Genomic DNA, 14,215 nt, shown 5'->3' on the forward strand with positions numbered 1-14,215 from the left:
AGGAAATCTAGATTAGATAGGTTCAACCCTAATTCCATGCCCTCATTAAGACCAAAGCCCTCCCTCAAGTTCTACCGATTCTGGAGTGGTAGGGGAAGAATGACATTCTCATGGTCTCCATCTCTTGTTCCCTGTACAACTTCTTTCCCAAGTCACATCTTTCTAAACCCAAACCTGATTTCCTGACATGGTTTTCTAAAACTTGTCAGAAAAATCCTATGAAGTCAAAACATCCTAAGTGCAGTTGACATTTCTGAGGACTTGGGTATCCAAGGAAGGGGGACCCACAGCACAGCACAGAGCAAACAACCCAAAGGAGAAAAGAGCAATTTCTGGTTTTTAAGAACTATCACACCCTCCCTGTTCTTAGAGGCCACCTTTGAGCATAGACAGTGTCCAAATTTCTCTCACCTCATACTCTCCTATACAGGGAAATAGAAAGTAAAATCAAGACTTCCTCTCCTTAGGCATCTGCATTTTTGGTGGTATTGTTGGTTTGCTTGCCTTTTTTGACACAGGGTCTCACCATGTAGCTCAAGCTGGCCTCAAACTCATGATCCTCCTGCCTCTACCTCTGAGCCCTGTCATTATAGGCATGCACCTCCACACCTGGCTAGACATCACGTTTACCACAGTAGTAGCTCACATGGGACCCTTGTCCTCTCCCTGGCACAGCAATCACGTCAAGTTGTGGAAACTCAACAAGACAGCAACTCTTATTGACAGCAGTCAAGATTCTCTGTTTCATATTCATTACATTAGTCCATAGTAGTTTGCAGAGCATTTTCGCATCAATCATCTCATTCAATGCTAATAGCTCTGTGAGGTATTAGGCTAGATGTCACAATCAGCCTCAATTTACAAATGAAGGAAAGAAAGATTAAATCAGGAAAATGAGTCACTTAAATCTGCATGTGTGATGCTGTAGTGAGTTGGATCGAATTGTATCTTCCTAAAACTCATGTTCACCTCAGAATGTGACCCTACTTGGAAATAGGGTCTTTGCAGATTTAAATCCTCTTGGACTTAGACCTCAAGTCTAATGACTAGTGTATTTATAAGAGGAAGGAGAGGAAGATGTAGGTGCACAGGGACATAGAGGAAAAGAACATATGAAGACAAACACAGAATTTGGAAAGAAGCAGCCACTAACAAGGAACTCCTGAAGCTACCAGAAACCATAAAAATCCAGGAAAGATTCTCCCTAGAGTTGTTGGAAGAAGTGTGGCTCTGTGGACACCTCGGTTTATCCAGTCTCCAGAACCCTAAGAATATACTTTTCCTAATTAAGCCACCAAATATGTGACAATTTGTAAGAAATACAGATGTCACATATGAAATTTTTTCTATTTATCACTTTTCCTCATCAGAATGGTAGCCAAAGCTCAAAGATATTTTATGAAACCACTCTCCACTAAGAATGAGCCAGAGTCCAGCTGTGGTTCCCTACAGCTTTCAAAGAAATCACCTCTACTGTCCTAGCCATAAAGAACAGGACTGGGTGTCCAGGCCATTTCAGCCACCAGCAAAACGACCAGAGTTCCAACCTGTGATAGTTTTGAGAAACTTTCTTTGGCTGAGAAGGGAAAAATCCCTTCAGAATTCTTTTCATAGAACTACATTTAGGGTGACTAGAAGTTTTGAGACTCTGTGAGTAGAAAATACCATGGGAGGCAGTCTGGTGTTGGAAGAGGATTGCAGCCCATGCTGAGGGCACACAGGCAGATTGGAGTCTTGTTGGTGTAGACTGACTACAAAACACTGTCCAAGTGAGCTACCAGCTCATGAAAAGTTTAATATGCATAGCTCTTGCTGCATGGTATAAGACAATCTTGTAGTTCTGAAATGGGAAGGTCCACGTTTTCAGAGTCAGTGGCTATAAAATTGGCTCATGTTTGCATCTTAGTTGCATTTTGCACATTGTGTGCTTAGCTGCCCATTAGTTAAAGCACAAGATGAATACAGTTTGAGTGGCTCACAGAATCCTTGCCTGCAAGTTTTCTTTCTGAGGATTCTTTATTCTCCACCATTTTGGATGCCTGATTTTCTTTGTCACATTTCTAGTGTTGAGCAGAAAAATGTACCTTTGGAGGCCTGGATTTACTGAAAACATATAGTGAGTTTTCCCCTTACTCATCACTGTCTGTATACATGATGTATGGAGGTCATAACATGATTATATCCACCAAAAGACCAGAAATTAGTGAGAGGGGATTTTCCCCTTTCTCCATCTAAACACAAAAACATAAAAATGCTGAAACTTCCAAAAGAGAAATTACAGTGCAGTCATTGGCTATGTATAAGGCATAAACTTGTTACCATGACTGTAATAACAGCTATCCAGACCCAACTTCACAAGTTCAGAGCACAGTCCTCCATAAGACTCCCCTTACTTTAGGGTTTTTTTTGGTAGTACTGGGAATTGAACTCAGGGCCTCACTCTAGCCAGGCAAACACTCTACCACTTGTACCAGGTCCCTAGTCCTTTTTGCTTTAATTATTTTTCAAATAGGTTATCACATTTTTGCCTGGAACAACCTGGATGGAGATCCTCCTATTTGCACTTTCCTCAGAGCTGGGATGACAGTCATGCACCACTAGGCCCAGCTTATTGGTTGAAATGAAGTCTTGTTCATTTTTGCTGGAAGTGGCCTCAATCTCCAATCCTCCCAAGTAGCTGGGATTACAGGTGCAAGCCACTGTGTCCAACTATATTTTACAGTCCTATACAGAGAGGATTCATCTCTAAAATAAGAATAATAATAATACCCCATGTGTGGAGGTTTTATAAGGATTAGATAATGTAATACATATAGTGACATACAGTGCCCATCCTCAATGCCAGCCATTACTATTCCCATTCTGAAGTTTTGGCCACACTCCAGGTTACTCCAAGAGTGAGAAAGGATTGACCAAATTTCTGGCTAGAAAAAAGTGCTGTATGCATTTCTAATCACTCTTTTTTATTTTACTTAATTAATTTATTGTACAGTACTGGGGTTTGAACTCAGGACCTATACCTTGAGCTGCTCTACTAGCCCTTTTTTTTGATCCTCCTGATCTCTGCCTCCTGAGTAGCTAGGATTATGTGCATGAGTCACTGGAGCCCAGCTTCGAATTGCTCTTTTAAAGCTTTGTTTTATTTATTTATCTTTTTTGTACTGGGGTTTGAACTCAGAGCCTCATGCTTGTTAGGCAGGCGCTCTACCACCTGAACCACTCCACCAGCCCTTTTTACATTGGTTATTTTTGAGACAGGGTCTTGCTTTATTCTGGGGCTGGGCTAGACTGTAATTCTCCTATTTTATACTTCCTCACATAGTTGGGATGACAAGGCAGGCACCACCATGCCCATCAATGGTTGAGATGGTGCCTCATGAACTTTTTTGCCCTGGAATGGTCTCACACCACAATGCTGCTGATCTCCTCCTCCTAAGTAGCTAGGATTACAGGCATGAGCCCTGGATCCTTGGCCTCCTTTTAAAGCTTTAAAGCCTTTTTCTCATCATTGAAAAGAATAAGAGTCCCTGACATGAAATATTACTGTTATGAAAAAAGATTAGAAAGGTAATATTATTTTCTAAATACCTACAATAAGAGTAATTGAAAATATGCCATTCACAATAACAAAAGAATAAGGTATCTCAAATGAATTTACCAAAAGGTACAAGGCCCTTTTAGAGAAAACTATAATATATAACTGAAAGCTATGTCAGATACTGTAAGAAGGTTCAATATTTGTAAACATTCAGTTCTCTACAAATTAATCTACAAATTCACTACAATCTAATGCTAACCCCCAAATTATATGATATATAATGCTTCAGGATCATGTAAAATTCATATGGAAGAGCAAAAGAGCAATAATCAAGGAAGAATTGAAGGACAAATTTGGGTCTTTAATTTCCGTACCATTCTTTATTGTAAGGTACAATAACTTCAGCAATATAGCATTGGAACAGGAATAGATAAACAGATTTTCAGAACAGAATAAAGTAGAAATCTGGGTGTGCTAAATGTAGCATTTCAAATTGGTGGGTGGACTATTTAATAAACAACGCTAGAATATCCTCTGGTAAAAAGAAATAAGACGTGTCTTTACTGTACGTTAGTTACAAAATAAATTCCAACTGGATTGAAGTCCTAAAGGTAAGATTTTAAAGTAGGTGAAAGTATTTAAAGCAAATAAATGGAGGTACATCTATGACCATGAGTAGATAGGTCCTTATTAGGATTGTTTTAAGTCATAAGAGAAAGGACTGATAAAGTTTGACTACAAAATTAAAAGGTTTGTTGGACAAATAAAAAGAAGAAATTTAAGTGGAAGACTGGGAAAGATCCATCAACAGATAAAAGACTGGTAGATAAAAGACTGGTTTCTGGAATAGATGAAGAAAAATTTCTAAAACCAGCAAGGAGTGCAAGCGGTCTTGTGTAAAAATGGACGAAAATATACAAGCAGGCAATTCACAGAAGGGAAATGCAAATAGGGCAATAAACTTACAGAGAACAATGCTCAATTCTATAAGAAATCAAGGAGATGAAAACTAAAACAAAAACATACCATTTTTTACCCATCAGATTGGCAAAAATTCAAATATGTGATAATATCAGCTGTAGGGAGACAACAGGCAAACATGTGTCTGCAAGTCCAGCTAGCAGGATTCTAAATGTCACATGTCTTATGTCCCTGTATCTCTAAAGGCCCATTAATAGAAGAGTATCCAAATAACCTATGTTCATCTTCACTACAGTATATTATGTCTCAGTTAAACAAATAGAAGAGTATCTGACACTTATGTGTGTAGAAGATGAGTTATGTACTGTATGAAAGTTACACACCCTGACATGGAAGATCTTGAAGATACATTGTTGATGGAAAAAAGCAGTTGCAGAACTTATATAGAGAATGATGAAAATCATTTGTGTTTTTTTTAAATATATATATTCACCAAAATGATAGTGTACATTTTCTTTAGGTAATAAATGCTTATAAGTATACATGGAAACATATTCAAAAATGCACAAAAATTTCCTATGCAGAGGGCACTAGGATTTGGGGTCATAGACAAAAAAGGATTTAACTTTCTGTGTAACATTTTACTTTCTACAAGGTGAATGGAGTAATGAATTACATCTGTGAAAACCGTAACTGGAAGAAATATATCCTGTGTCCTCCTTAGGTGTCAGGGCACTGTCCTCACATCCTTGGCTCATTGTGACCTTATACATTTAAAACAATTCTCCTCTAACAATATCCTGATACTGGATTGTCTTGGGCATCACTGTTTCCCAATTTCATTTTACAAGTTGTCTGCATTGTGTTTAATATGCTCCATAAGAAATTATGTACCTAGCATTCTATTTTGGGAAGACAGAATGACAGTAAAGTTATTAATACCTAATTTTCTCCTGAACCTCAATTCAGTCAAATAATTCTCTAATATCCTCTCTCTTTCTCTCTCCCTCTCTTCCCCTCTCTTCCCCTCTCTTTCTCTCATTTTGTGATCCAAATGGACTTATCTTGACAAACAGTCTTGAGGAAAAAGAAAAGATTTTCAGCATCTTAAGAGACTTGAGCAGAAAGATCATTGCTTTGTTGTCTCCTGTGCTTATATTCATACCCCAAATATTTCACAGTTGTCTACAAAAACATTCTGTACTTTAAGGGCTCAGCAAATATTTAAGGGAGAGTGAGAGACAGAGTGAGAGTGAGAGTGAGGCTTTGCCTGTTTGTTCCCAATGTAGACCTAGGTGAAATCCATCTATTCCTGTGCTCCTAAAATGGGGGCCCCTCCATGACAGAATGTAATTCCTCTCTAAAGATTAGTTTCCATCTCTCTTATTTTTCTGCTTTTGTCATTACAGGGAGCTATTCCAAATCATAAATAAATCCCTATCTTTTACATATGTGAAGCCTACTGATAGGTACAGAATAAGACAAGTTTCAGCAGAACACTCGGAACGGAGTGTAATGTGACTCTGTTTCTCATTACTTTGGGAAATAATGCTTACTTAAAGCAGTGAGCAGCATGCAAAATCAAAGTGAAAGGCAATATGAAAAAGAGCAGAAGGAGGCAAGTAAGACACAAATCTTGCTCAAGGTCATGCACAAATGTCTGAGCTTCTGCATGTTGTTGGGGAGTAGCTAGGGTCTGAGGGGCAGGTCACCTACCAGAGAACAGCATTATGGGTATTAAGAAGGGCCAGGGACATTGTGGTGGTGGGCCTGCTATCTTTCATCCCCCATGGCCACAGAATTTCCCAGGGCCCTGGTACTTTGAAGCCTAACAAATGGTGCCATGTCATCCATCCTAGTCTAATTCATACTCATAGGCTTCCTGGCCACCTCAGCATCTGTCACCCACCAACATTCCCATATAGCTAGTCCCTAGGATGGCTGGATCCAGTACTGAAATGCCTGTTCTCCCAGGCATTGACCCAGAACAAGCCAGGGTCCCAGATCTGTGCACATCCAAGTATCAAAATGGAAATCAAAGTGAAGAAAGGGCTATGGGAGAAAAACCTATTGGTGACAGCAGCAGTAATTCTCCTTAAGTAGGAAACCTCCAATTAAGTTTTCTATGCACCATCCACCAACCTCGCCTCAAGGTTTACCTAGTCCAAGCTCCTGTGTCCACTAGAGTCTGAAATACAAAACACTGGTCTATACCCTGCAGTCACAGCCAAAGCAGGCATTTCCAACTCACCAGGACTGCACCCTTTCCTATGTGAACACAGCCATTCAGGGACTGAGACACTAGGAAGGTTCCCTGACCAAACACTCTGTCCTACCTCCCCCTGCCTGTTTGGGCACTTAAACTGCCATTATTCTGCCACCTATTTAAAAGTCCAAACAACCCTAGAAGAATGACACATCAAGCTGCTGTTGGCCTTTAATGAATTTTGTAACCATGAAAGAATTGTTCCCAATGAAGGCAATTTGAGAACTCAGCAACCCTCCCTGGCAGGATTTGGAAATACAAGCTTGCCTGGCACCCAATAAAAAGTCTCCATGTAGACATGGGCAAGAAGAAGACTGGATGCAGAAGAGATCAGAGAATTGGCGGAAGAGGAGGGGAGAACTAGAGAAGACATCACAGTTGTGCCCAAGACTGGCCCTGGAAAAGAGTCTAGAGGTTTCAAGAAGTGATGCCAAGAGGAGATGCCAAGAGCTTTGGGGTCAGGCAGTGCTAGGCTCAATCTTGCTGTGTCTCTTCAGCATTCAACCACCTTGTAGATTGTCCCATGTGAAAACTGAATATCCCTGTGAGGCCACTGAGGAAGGCACATGGGGGGCTGGCACAGGTGCATGGCACAGTAAAATTGTTGCAATTACTGACATCTCAGACTATTTCCACTGTGGACAGATAGGGAAATTTCTGAGGGTCACTTCCAAAGAAGGATGTGATTTTGAATAAACTTTCTTGAATTCCCAACTCATGTATCAGCACCCTTAATTATTTTAGGTTTCTTTTTTTAGAGAATCAAGGAGCTCGTTGTCAGACTTTAAACATTAGATGATGGGGGTTTTCTTCTGTGCTCAGAAAATGTTTATTAATAGCAGGAAACATTCTTTGTAAGCTTTAAAAGAAGCAGTCTGATTTCCAATATAGATAGCAGCATAATGAAGGGCTGTTCTTATTCTAATTTCCGAGAAAATCATATTTTCACCCATTAGGCCAGGAGTGTCTCATCTTTCAGCACATTTCTATGAACAAAGGAAAATAAAAGTCATGGGGAGACAGTTACAGAGCACTGTTTGTGGTAATAAAATATTAATAACGGCTGGATAGATGACTGTGGTTGCTAAAGATAGAGGAAAGGGGAAAGGGGCAAGGGAGACATTGTAAGGACAGAGAGAATTTGTTTAGGACATAGTGCTTACTTACTTCCAATTGGGTTTCAAACAGTAATGAGGCCTTTGGGGGAGTGGCTTGGAGGCTCAGCATTTGAATTTACGGTGTTGGCAAAATGTTCTTGTCCATATTTTTCCTTACAGAAAATCAATTTAGTGACATCCTCACTTACATGTACCCTTACCTCACAACACTCCCACGGGAGGAAACTGAGGCTCAGAAAGTTTAAATTATGTGATAAATCATGAGTTTTATAACCATGAAAGAATTGGTTTGCACTGTTGTTGTTTTGAGACAGGGTTTTGCTATGTAGCCCAGGCTGGCCTCAAACTCATGATCCTCCTGCCTCTGCCTCCCAAGTACTGGGATTCAGGTAAAACTCTGTTTTATGGCTAGACACAGAACTCTGCAACTGACTCAAGTATGTAACTTATCAGACAAACAGAGTTGTTAGACAGCCACAGGGACTTAAGGTGCCTAAACACTACGCTGTGATGTAGAGCCTCACAATAGAATCAATAATGAGCACTATCTCTGTTAGAATTATGGCTTTGCCCCCTTTTTTCCCCATAGCAGCCACATTTTTGAAGAACCAACATAGCAAAAATCAATTATCATCTGTATAGCACTGTATAATATTCAGAGCACTTGAAACATGTGATCTTATTTAATTTGCTTCGTAAATTGAATTACAAGTGGATTCTGTAGCGTTTGGGTCTGTGTGCGTGGATGACATCTATAAACCTCCTTAATCCTATGCTCTGCGATCCTAAAATAAGTCTTCTGCAACAGAAGAAATCCTTTTCTCTAATATTCTGATATTCACAAGGGCTTCACACCTGTAAGGACACATTAACCCCCGTGGCAGCTAACATCCAACACAGAGGGACAATGGGTAGTGATTTAAAATAGTAAAAGATGGAAAATTATGGTACTCAACATGAAAGTAGCCTAATGAGAACACCTTCTCCTCTCAGCTTCACGGTTTACAGACGACGGTTAAAATGAAAGTGAAGCCATCCTTTGCCATTAGCCAAAGTAGGCTACTGAAATGTAAAGCGGTGTTTCTAGGGTGTTTTGTGTTAGCCTTTTATTTGAAAGCCAGCATAATACCTTTGTCAAGAATGTAAACTCTTAGCAATCCAGGGTTCTTGGATTTGAATCTCAGTTTCACTTCTTTAGTTAAATAGTCTTTTTTTTTTTCTTTATTTATTTATTTTTGTGGTTCTGGGGTTTGAACTCAGGGCCTCATGCTTGCTAGGCAGGTGCTTTGCCACTTGAGCCACTCTACCAGCACCTCTAGCTAAATATTCTAAAGGGAAAATTGTTTCAGCACCTTTAATTCAATTTAATTTCTTCATCTGTAACATTCAGAGCCGTGCTCATAGTCCATTTTGTGCTGCTTTAACAGAATTCCACAGACCAGGTCACTGATGGTAAATGGAAAATTAAACTCTTACAGTTCTGGAGGCAGGGAAGTTCCAAATCAAAGGGATAGCATCTAATGAGGGCTTTTGCTGCATCACCCCATGGTCAAGAGGCAAATGAACAGGGAGAGGGGCGAGGAAGAGAGAAGGGGATAGAATGAGGCAGGGGAGGGAGGGAGAGAGAGAGAAAGACAGAGGAGAAAAAGAAGGAGGAGGAGGAGGGGAGAGGAGGAAGAGAAGGGTGGAAGAGGAGGGGCAGGAGACTGAACTCACCTTTTTATAATGAACCCACTCCAGCAATAACCTGCATGGCCCAATCAACTTTTACTAGGCCCACCTCTCAGCACTGTTGCACAGGGGATTAAGTGTCCAACAAATGCATTTGGGGGACACAGTCAAACCATAGCAGCTGTCTTCATAGAGTCACAGAAGAATTAAATAACATCATCCATGAGGAGTTCGTGGCTTAGTGCCTGGACTATGTGGGCTCTATTGATGTTATCTGATGTTGAACCCCCCCAAAAAATACTGTTAAGAAAGAGCCATTCAGCTGAAGGGGAAGCTGCAATCCCATGTCTTTCTTACATGTTGTCGGCTGTTTTTATCTCTGTATTGTTGTTTAGGAAAGAAGAGAAGCTGCAGGTCTCAGCATTCAGAATGCCTAAGTTTATTTCACTTAGGAAACTTGACAGAGTGGTGGGTTGTTAGTTTGCTTGTTTGTCCATTTTTATTTAGATTTCGCCAGGGATAGTAATTTACCTCCAGCCCAACAAACTTTAAAAGTACAGTGCGCAATCCCTTTTAAAGCACAATAAACCTTTTGACAAATTTGGGTGAAAAGAAGATTTTTTTCATGTCTCAGTTTTATTTTTCAAATCAAACATCCCCAAATTTACAGCCTTAAAAATCCAGTCATGTATTGTTAAACCACGGAGGTATGCTCTGAGAAATACATTAGGCAATTTCGTCTTCATACAAACATCATAGAGTACTTACAAAAACTAAGATGGCTGTGGTGTCACTAGGCACTATATAGTCTTAAAGGACCGACTTCAGGGGCCGAGGCGCGATGGCAGGTGTCGGGTTCCGCTGGCTAAAGGCAATGGGGCGACTGGTGCTGCTGCTGCTGGCGCTATGTGCCTTGGGTGCCCAGGGGCTCTACTTCCATATCGGCGAGACGGAGAAGCGTTGTTTCATCCCAGACGAGACCATGGTCATCGGCAACTACCGAACTCAGATGTGGGACAAGCAGAAGGAGGTGTTCCTGCCCTCGACCCCCGGCCTGGGCATGCACGTGGAGGTGAAGGACGCCATGGCAAAGTGGTGCTGTCCCGGCAGTATGGCTCCGAGGGCCGCTTCACTTTCACCTCCCACACGCCCGGCGACCACCAGATCTGCTTGCACTCCAACTCCACCAGGATGGCGCTCTTCGCTGGTGGCAAGCTGCGTGTGCACCTGGACATCCAGGTTGGGGAGCATGCCAACAACTACCCCGAGATTGCTGCTAAGGATAAGCTGACGGAGCTGCAGCTCCGAGCCCGCCAGTTGCTGGATCAGGTGGAAGGACCAGGACTACCAGAGGTATCGTGAAGAACGCTTTCGTCTGACCAGTGAGAGCACCAACCAGAGGGTCCTGTGGTGGTCCATTGCTCAGACCGTCATCCTCATCCTCACTGGCATCTGGCAGATGCGTCACCTCAAGAGCTTTTTTGAGGCTAAGAAGCTGGTGTAGTGCCCCGTCCCTGTAACCTTGTCCTTTCACCTCAGTTATCTGGTACTTTCCCCATCCAATCCCTTTACCACCTGAATTTTGAGGGGGGAAGACAAAAATGAATGTCGCCTTGGTATCATGGCAACATACCATTTTGATCAGCTACATGTAGCCCTGGTTCTCAAGGATACAGGACATTGGTTCAAGCTTTCAAAGTTTGTCTTAGGGCTTGGTGAGTTGGAACTGACCCAAACCCAAGTCTTGTTTCTTTTGCTTCCAGTGATTTCCCCTTTCCTCTAAGAGATGAGCAAATGATGCTGTTTTCTCTGCTTCTACAGTAGGGGACTGCAGGCCCTCTGGGGAGGCCCTGCCTGCTGTCCCCGGTCAGTCCTGGGCTCCCTCAATGGCTTTGTGAATGTAAATAAGGGGCAAGTCTTTGCCCCAGAAGTTGAGATGTTTTTCTATATATTAGAACTATTTTTTTGATAAATTATATATTTTCTTTCCTAGTTGAAGTGTTAATGCCTGTAAGTAGTTGCCTGTAACTAACCCCAATCCAGTCCTTGTGCATCCCGTTCATTCACATTTTTACAACTGTAATGGCAGCCCTCATGACTTCAGTCTTTGGGCCAGAAGGCAGAGGTAAGAGTTGCTCTCAAGGCCATATCAGAAGGTCAAGTTCTGTTGGACACCTGTGGCTCCCACCCCACCAGGCCTCTGTCAGGGTAAGACTGTGACAGAGCTAGTACAGGGCAGCTCTTCCCCTTTCACTTAAGCTGTGGTCAACGTTTTCTTCTAAGGAATCAGATTTGGTTCTTCATAACAGATTTTTCCAATGAAATAAAACATATTACAGTTAAAAAAAAAAAAAGGACCAACTTCAGTTATTGACCCATCATGGCTGAAATGTTACTATGTAACTGTTATTAGCTCATGATTCTGTATATCAGTAATTTGGGCTGGGTGTTGTTAAGCAGTTCCTCTGCTAGTCTCACCTAGGCTTGCTCGTGCCATTGCAGTCAGCTGGAGAAATGGGCTGGGGCCTTGGTTGGTACTAGTGACTCACTTGCATGTCTGGTAGCTGGTTGGGACATATCTCCAGTCTCTGGCTGAACTGTTTCACATGACAGCTGGGTTCTAAAAGTGAGGCACAAAATAAGTCCCATGTATAAGAACTTGTCAGGTTTTTGCTTATGCCATACTTGCTACTGTTCCTTTGGCCAAAACAAGTCACAAAGAATAGAGAAACAGACTCCACTTCTTGACAGATAGAACTGAAAAACTAATGTAGGCCTTTGTTCCTTAGCATTGAATTATAATCTTCCTTTGGGAAAACTAAAGACCACCTTGTCACAGATCTCATGGGACATATAAAGCTATGAAGAGACACAAATTCTTGTCTCTAGTTTCAGCCTACAATGAGGAAACTGACATAGCATTGGTGTGGGAGTAGGAAGTAGAATCAGTTAATATTTACACTTGCTGCATTTACTGAGCTTACGTACTACATGTAACGATGATGGATAAGCGCAGTTTTCAACACACATCAGTCATCTTCCTTTGTAATCAGTTGATTCCAGAGACAAGATGAACCCATGTAGAGGGCCACAATGCAAGGCAGTCTGTGATAAGCATTATGGGAAGGAGAACTAGAGTTACTCGTGTTCTCTGAAGAAAGAGATCACTGCAGGGTGTATGTTAGGGAGTAAGAACACACCTTGGAGTGGGTGAGGCTTATATAGATTTAACAAAATGCTAGAGTTTGCAAGTAAAACCATAGTGTGTTCCAAGAGAATGAGTGCCAAGTTCAGGGATACTAACGCGGGTGTAAGTTCTGCATGTTTGGAAGCAGTGAAGGTATCCTAATAGGCTAGGAGTGGCCATATCGCAGACAGCATTTGTGACTCATAGACCAGTTGCTTTCCAAGCCAAAGCTCAGCCTGACCCTGACTTTAAGGATTTAGGATCTCTAAAGTCTGCATTATTCTACCCAAAATACTTTTTCCATCTCATTCTTCTTTTGCTCATTGAAAATCTTTGATGCCTACTCTTTTCTTTTAACTTGCCCTCCTGTTAATTTATATTTATGAATTGCTCATTTACAACATATCCATGTTGTGATTTTAGTTTTCCATGAAATGTCCCATTTTATTTCTAGATACTTGGATGTATTTAAGTGCCTTACTTTTTCCTGCTCAAATAACTTTCTTTTTCTTTAATATGCTACAGACGAAATAAGCAGATTCTCGCGTATTGAAACATTTAAGTCTATCTTCAAAATGTTAATGGAAAAGGTAAAGAATAACTCTGTCACATTTCCAGCAGCAAAATACTTAAAAGAAACAGGTGTTCTCCCACCACCCCCAAAAAAACAAAAACCTGTTTGGTTTGAAGCTCACCAAAATACCCAGTTAAAATGAGCAAAACATCACATAAAAGCAAGATAACTAATGGTCTCTGAAATATTTCAGGTTCCAAAACATATTAACAAATATCAGTTTCTAATTTAAAAACTTAAGTTATACATAGGAAATGCTTTGAGATGGTTTCTGTTACATTCAGAAAATTCAGAGTGGTTTTATAATGGGTATGTGTAGACTAGGCTTTGTTTCCTAACTTGAGGCAATAGTTGAGAAGTAGTAATTGCCTGCCCTCCCCAGCACAGCCAGATCCCAGAACGTTTTGTCCTTGTCAAGTTTCTGTACTTTCTGCTGGTAGGTGCTTGGGGTGGAGGGAAAGAGTTGGGGAGAACAGAAAATGCAGACTCCTCTTCTTGTTTTCTTGTTTGGTTCTCTTTCACCCAGCAGCCTCTTATCACCCAGGTATTCCTTTCCTCCTTCAGCAACACTGCAATCAAGCTGTAAGTGTCAGCATCACTAATCATCAACAAATGAGAGATCCAAGTCACATCTGAGTGGTTTTTTAAACTTAACTTTATATTTAACATTTTTATTTGTGTACAATAGTTATACAGGGGTTCTCATTGTGACATTTCCACATATACATATATTATATCCAGTTTGGTTCATCCCCTCCATTATTCTCCTTCCTACTCCACTCTCCTTAAAATAACTTCAGCAGGTTTCAGTGCTCCATACTCATACATGAATAGAAAGTACATCAAGCATAGTCACCCTCCTTCACCCTCTTCATTTACCATCCCCCTCCCACTAGTGTCCTCCCCTTAACATGACGTGTTTTACATTCTGTCCTTCATT

At 41.1% G+C, this 14,215-nt stretch overlaps 1 pseudogene; it reads left to right on the forward strand.

Annotated features, from left to right (window-relative positions):
- Positions 1 to 10,347: 10,347 nt before the first annotated feature.
- LOC109691626 (transmembrane emp24 domain-containing protein 4 pseudogene) lies at positions 10,348 to 11,745 on the forward strand (annotated as a pseudogene).
- The last annotated feature ends 2,470 nt before the right edge of the window (positions 11,746 to 14,215 follow it).

This window comes from Castor canadensis, chromosome 8 (assembly GCF_047511655.1).
Source record: "Castor canadensis chromosome 8, mCasCan1.hap1v2, whole genome shotgun sequence".
Taxonomy (NCBI): Eukaryota; Metazoa; Chordata; class Mammalia; order Rodentia; family Castoridae; genus Castor; species Castor canadensis.